Here is a 6,086-nt window from a genome sequence, read left to right as displayed (position 1 = left end):
GAATGCTCCCTGCACATAGTGGTCTTATTCTTAATTGTCATCCAGACTGCTTTAATTTATGGCAATCCTATGAATGACAGACCTTCAATCATACTTCCTTGATTGATTTGTTTTACCTGTAATCTACCGCATTCAACTATTGTCTTAATACCATGCCATGATATATCTAAAGTATAACAGCTCAATGCAGTCATGTTGGCTCATAGAGACAGTCCAGGCTTGATTTTTCTCTCATCTATTTATTTGACTTTTCAGTATCTGTAGAATTCTTCTTCAGCACTACATTTCAAAGTAGAATGAGGACAAGCAGAAGAAGAGAATAAGTTGATTCTCTTCTTGATGTCTTTCTTCACAGTGTCGGGCTTTCACTTCCATACATATAATTTAAAATATTATTCCATGGAGGATCCTGTTTAATGATACTTAAGGATCTTATGTAGTACCTTTACAGCTGCCCTGTAAGCCCCCAGTGATGCAATAGGTTAAAACTTTGCGCCGGCAGGATTTCTCACCAATAGGTCAGTGGTGTGAATCCGGAAAGACCGGGTTGAGCTCCCTCTGCGAGGACATGAGAGAAGCCTCCCTCAAGGATGGTAAAACATCAAATATCCTGGCGGGCAACATCCTTGCAGATGGCCAATTCTCTCACACCAGAAGCAACTTGCAGTTTCTCAAGTCACTCCTGACATGGAAAAGGAAAAGCTGCCCTTAGACATCTTAGCCTTTTCCTGGTTCTTGGGTCACAGTCCCCATTTATGACTGAGTTAAAGTAAAGAAAATATTTTACTATTTATTTATTTATTTGCTACATTTGTATACTGCCCCTCTCTGCCTGCAGGCAACTTGGGGTGGTTCACAAGGCAACAATTCAATGCCAACAACACAATAAAAACTTTAAAACATTTAAAAGCAATAACGTATGTCAATACTCATCTATTCAAAACATTATGAGAAGTTTTAAATTGAAAGGTTTATTTTTAATTTGGGTGCTGAACCTCTAGGCTTCTAGAGGTCTTAGATTCATATTATATTCTTATTATATCATTCCTGTATGGCTAATGATATAGTACTGTGGAAACTATAGACCAAACACCTCAACAGATACATGTTTCACATCTTTGTTCTAAATAATATGTCCCAGTAAGAGCATTAAAATGTACTGACTCAACTGTTCTCATCTTCCCTAAATTGGGAAAAAGTCAAAATCCTGGGACAAGATTCAGGTTTTTCTCTGACTTTAGGTAACCCAGGGCAAGGCTGAGTTAAGATTGCCTTCCATTTATTTCTCAGTTATGTACAACTGAACTCACATAGGTTTCCACAAATAGAAGCAGGTATGAAGAATCAGGATAGCAAATGGGGATTCAATCTGAAAAATGAAGATGATTTTCTGTAACCATGTAGGGTGCTGATTCCTTTATTCCCAATTTCTTTTTTAATAGGACTCACCTGATCAAATTGGAATGGAGGAAGTTTGCAGATAGTTATCAGCCTGACACACTGTGCCACACGAACTCATCATCACTCCCTTCCCATGTATTCTACAATCTTTAGAAATGTGCTTGTGTGTGATCTTACTTTTAGTTATTGTCATCTTAAAAGCCAGTTTTGCCAATTACCTTCTGTCCCCTTGAAGAAATCAGAACACCATTTTTGAATGTGTTCAAAAAACATGCTCCCACTTCCATTCAAAGGTTTCACTCATATTCTTTTACTGTAAAATCATTTATTCTTAATTGTCTTCTCTGCGAAATCTCACTTTTTGATCCCACCTTACCTTTTATTCTTTTCCTCCATTTATTCTTCTTCTGGTTTTATCTTCCACACTATTATATGTGGCAACCAGTGTATTCTCCTTTGACACCTTGAGATCAATGTGTGTGTATGTGTGTTGGTCAGTATGATTGGCACAATGTGCAAAGAGTTGTACTTTTCACTCCATCATCATCTATACCTATTGTTTTATTATTATAGCACAATTGCCAGCATTAATCTTCCTACATACTTAGTAGCAGCTCCAATTAGTGTTTCACATGCTTCAAAATCCATCTGGATTTTATGCTGAAATGTAGCTGTATTTAAAGTTGCTCAACTAGAGGTAAGTCTATGTCTACACTCACTTTGAGTCCACTACTGGATGCCACCCTCCCCACAACATTTTCCAACTTCTGATGAGTATTGTGAGGCTTTTGAAGATTTAAACTAACTTTGCCCCACTTTCTGGAACTACGTGGCAGTCTGGCTCTAATTTGGACTGATCTGCTGTCCTGGTGCACAGTGTGCCATAACCCTTTTCCTGCACTGAATAGCTTCTCCCAAATGGATGCTCTGTCTTAGACTCATGATCTCACAATCAATATATACAGTAAAACTCACACACAGCCACTGCATAATCCAGATGCGGCCACTGTAATGAATATGCCTGGCACCATGAAAGCTTAGAAGCCACAAGGTAAAAAAAAATGATCAGGGAAAATGATGGGGGAAAGGACATTTTGTACATAAACGCACATAGCAGAGATTGCACACCTAGCATCAAGTTTCACTATAACATCTGGGAAAGCCAGATCAGAGCACCCCATAGAAAGTAAATTCCAGGGACAAAGTAAGGATGTTATGACTGCTTTGGAGAGCTTATTTAGAATTTATATTCTGCCCTTCACTAACAAAGTTTAGCTAAAGTGCAACAATCAAAATAAAACCTAACTGCACAATTAAAGATGTTTAATTAAAGATGTCTTATCTATACATGAATATTGTGATTTGGCTGAATGATTCCATTGCTAATATTATTCTACTGCAATAATGCAGTGCATAATCCCTCACCCATGAAAGAAACACTCATTTCATGTCAGCTGTCTCTCGCCAAAGGTAAGATGTCCCATTCTGCAGGCACTGCTACTCACTGGCCAAACATACACAATTTCTTTCTTTCTTTCTTTCTTTTTTTGCAGAATTAAACTTGAGACATAAGGAGAAGAAAAACAAAGCATTTCTAATCATGTTTAATTGTAATCTTTAAAAGACCTGAGGAAAAAGAAAACTCCTTTCACACACGCTAATGATAAGTAAAATTAGGACATGATCATGTGTAGAGCAATCTAGTGGCACTCTCTTTCTTTCACAAATTTGCAATGCCTGCATGACTAGCAAATAGGCTTTTGTTTCTTACATATGCCATTCACAGAGATCTCCAAGAGATCTATCAAAGAGGGTCCATCCTATGACTAGCAGTAGTGATCAGAACCTCTGGGGTTACTCATTGTTAACTACAAATCTTATATTTTTAGCATCTCCTTAGTTACAGGAAGAAAATGTTAATGGTTTGGGGGGGGGGGGGGAGGAGAAATGGAAAAATGGATTCCCCTTCTGTTTGTGCCTGACAATTTCCATAGTTTCTATTATGTAGAAATAAATAACAACAATAATACTTTTATTTCTTACCCACGTCTTTTGGGTAAGACAAGGCACAACATGGTTAAATTAAAATGTATTTTTATGAACAAAGATTGAAATACAGTAAACACAGGACACGAATTTTAAAATCATTGTTAAAAATTGACTGGGTAGGCCTGCTGGAAGAGATAGATATTCAATTGTCTCTGAAATTCCAACCACTGATTTAGCTCTTGGAGTTTTTCTGAGAGGTCATTCCACAGTCTTGTGGCAGCTAATATAAAGGTCCCCTGGGTGATGGTTGCCAGTCATGTTCTGGCTGACTGGAGTAGCCCCCCCCCCCCCCCCGATGACCTTTCATTGGCTGTCTCAAGACTTTATAGTCTTTTGTGGGTGATCACCCATTCTTCCCTTTATCCAGGAAGAGATTTATCAGACAAAAACTGCCTTTATGCCAGTAATCATCATCCAAAATGTTTCTCCCGTAGGGAGACTCAAGGAGGAGTATCAGCCAATTACTACCATCACCTGGAAGTCACAACTACCTTTTTATTATTAATGCAGTAGAAATTGTATTTCCTGTCTTTTAGTGCTTCTTGTTCTAAAAACTAAAACAAAATATATGCCTGTGATTTTTTCATTGTTGTCTTCTCCTGTATGATTATGACTTGATGGAAAGGCCAACAGAGCTTTGGAAGCTTGCATGATGTATTCTGTACATTTTGGTTGTTCAATAAAGTTATAGCTTTTTGGTGGATTTTGTTGTATTAAATAGTTAAGCGATCAATTTGCATCTCAATTCAAACATTGTTAATGCCCAGCAGCCTGCAGTCACCCAAAGTAAACACTCCCATAGATTTTGTCTCATAACCGCATACTCCTACTTTCTATTCCATTCTGTATTTCACGCCTCATATTTAGAGACCTCCACACTTCATGTGAAGTTTTTTTCAGATATTTGCCTAGATTATTGCTTAGCAGCTCTATTTACAATAAATTGAACATAAATTGAGAAATGCACTATATACCAAAAGGGAATTATAAATAATCTGAATAATAATGCAAGCTCTGGGTTAAGAATACTTCAAATTTCTGTTATCTTGAGTCATCACAGATGAATTTATTCATTCTAAGGCCAGATAAGATCTCATTCAGCTGTCCTTACTTCTCAAATTGATTATTTATAATCAAAAAATCCAACTGTTTTAGAATATGTGATAGATATTCTACCTTGTAGCATTTTCAAATAGTTTCCCAATTGCCAAAGCATTAGAACAGTGTTGAAAAAAGATTGAATAGTGCTCGTTATCTATTTAAATGCCAGATATTTTGAAACCACAGTTGGTGTCTCTGCATGTAAAAGATTACTAGGAAACAGTTGGTTTTTCCACAAGGACTTCTTAACCCCCTTCAGGCATAAAAAGCGAATATGTATGTATCATCCATCATGCATGGAGGTATGCATGGAAGGGGGGTGTATTCAGCACAGAGGTTGATCATGGTTTTTTGTTGTGAAAAGCAAAGGGCCTGCAGTTCATCCCAGCCTGATTCCCTGAAGAATGGAGGGTTTCAAAGGGTTCCCCAATGTGGCACTGGTTTGCATTCTTACCTGAGGAAATCATTCTGGAACAAAGACCGATTATACATCGTCTCTGAAGCCAGTCAGCAATGATAGCAAAATGAGTGACTTTTTCAATTAACTATTGCACTGAAAGCTTTTTCAAGCTTGTTTTCTGCTGCCCTGGAGACTAGGATGTGGAACAATGGCTTCAAACTACAAGAAAGGAGATTCTATCAGAACATTAGGAAGAATTTCCTGACTGTTAGAGTCGTTCAGCAGTGGAACCCTCTGCCCCGAAGTGTGGTGGGGGCTCCTTCTTTGGAAGCTTTTAAACAGAGCCTGGATGGCCATCTGTCGAGGGTGCTTTGAATGCAATTTTCCTGCTTCTTGGCAGGGGGTTGGACTGGATAGCCCATGAGTTCTCTTCCAATTCTATTATTCTAATTGATGCTAAGGTGCTGCACCCTATCATTTGTGATTTAAGAGCAACGTGTGATTAATTAGCCAAATTCAAAACTGTAGGCAGCAGGTTAAAATATTATATACCATGAACTCCATGAAAAAATAGTGTCATTACCCAATTGTGGCATGCATTAAAGAAACCTACTCAGCCCTCAAAAAGGCAGCAGAAAAATGCTATGCCATATAGGGCTCATCTACACTGATCACATAGGTCAGTGTGTGACCAGATCAGCCCCATGTTGGCTAAATACCACATGAGTCCGATCTGGCTTAACTTCAGGCAAGAATACTTTAACATCCTAGCATCTTTTGTTTTCCTCACTTTTTTACCTTCTACTGTTTTCAAAGTTTTCTAATCAGCAATACCCTTGTTCTAGCTATTCCTAACATGAAACTCTCCATGTGTCTTGGATTTAATCAAACTTTAATCATTCTGATCATTGGCAAGGCTGTCTGGGGCTAATAGGAGCTGTAATTCAGAAAGTCTGGAGCACACCTTGTTGGGAGAGGCTGAATGTCTCTAATTCAACTATTTTGCTTCCAGGTTTATGACTTCTAATGTTCCAAGCTGTCTGCTTTTTTCCCTTATAAGCTGATTTCTAGGTCTTGCTCTCTCCCTTAAGGCCTATATCATTCCTAAATATCTCAGTAGTCTTTTGGGTGTTGT

The sequence above is a fragment of the Anolis sagrei genome, chromosome 3, assembly GCF_037176765.1.
Source record: "Anolis sagrei isolate rAnoSag1 chromosome 3, rAnoSag1.mat, whole genome shotgun sequence".
NCBI lineage: Eukaryota > Metazoa > Chordata > Lepidosauria > Squamata > Dactyloidae > Anolis > Anolis sagrei.
Note: the sequence above shows the minus strand (reverse complement) of the source record.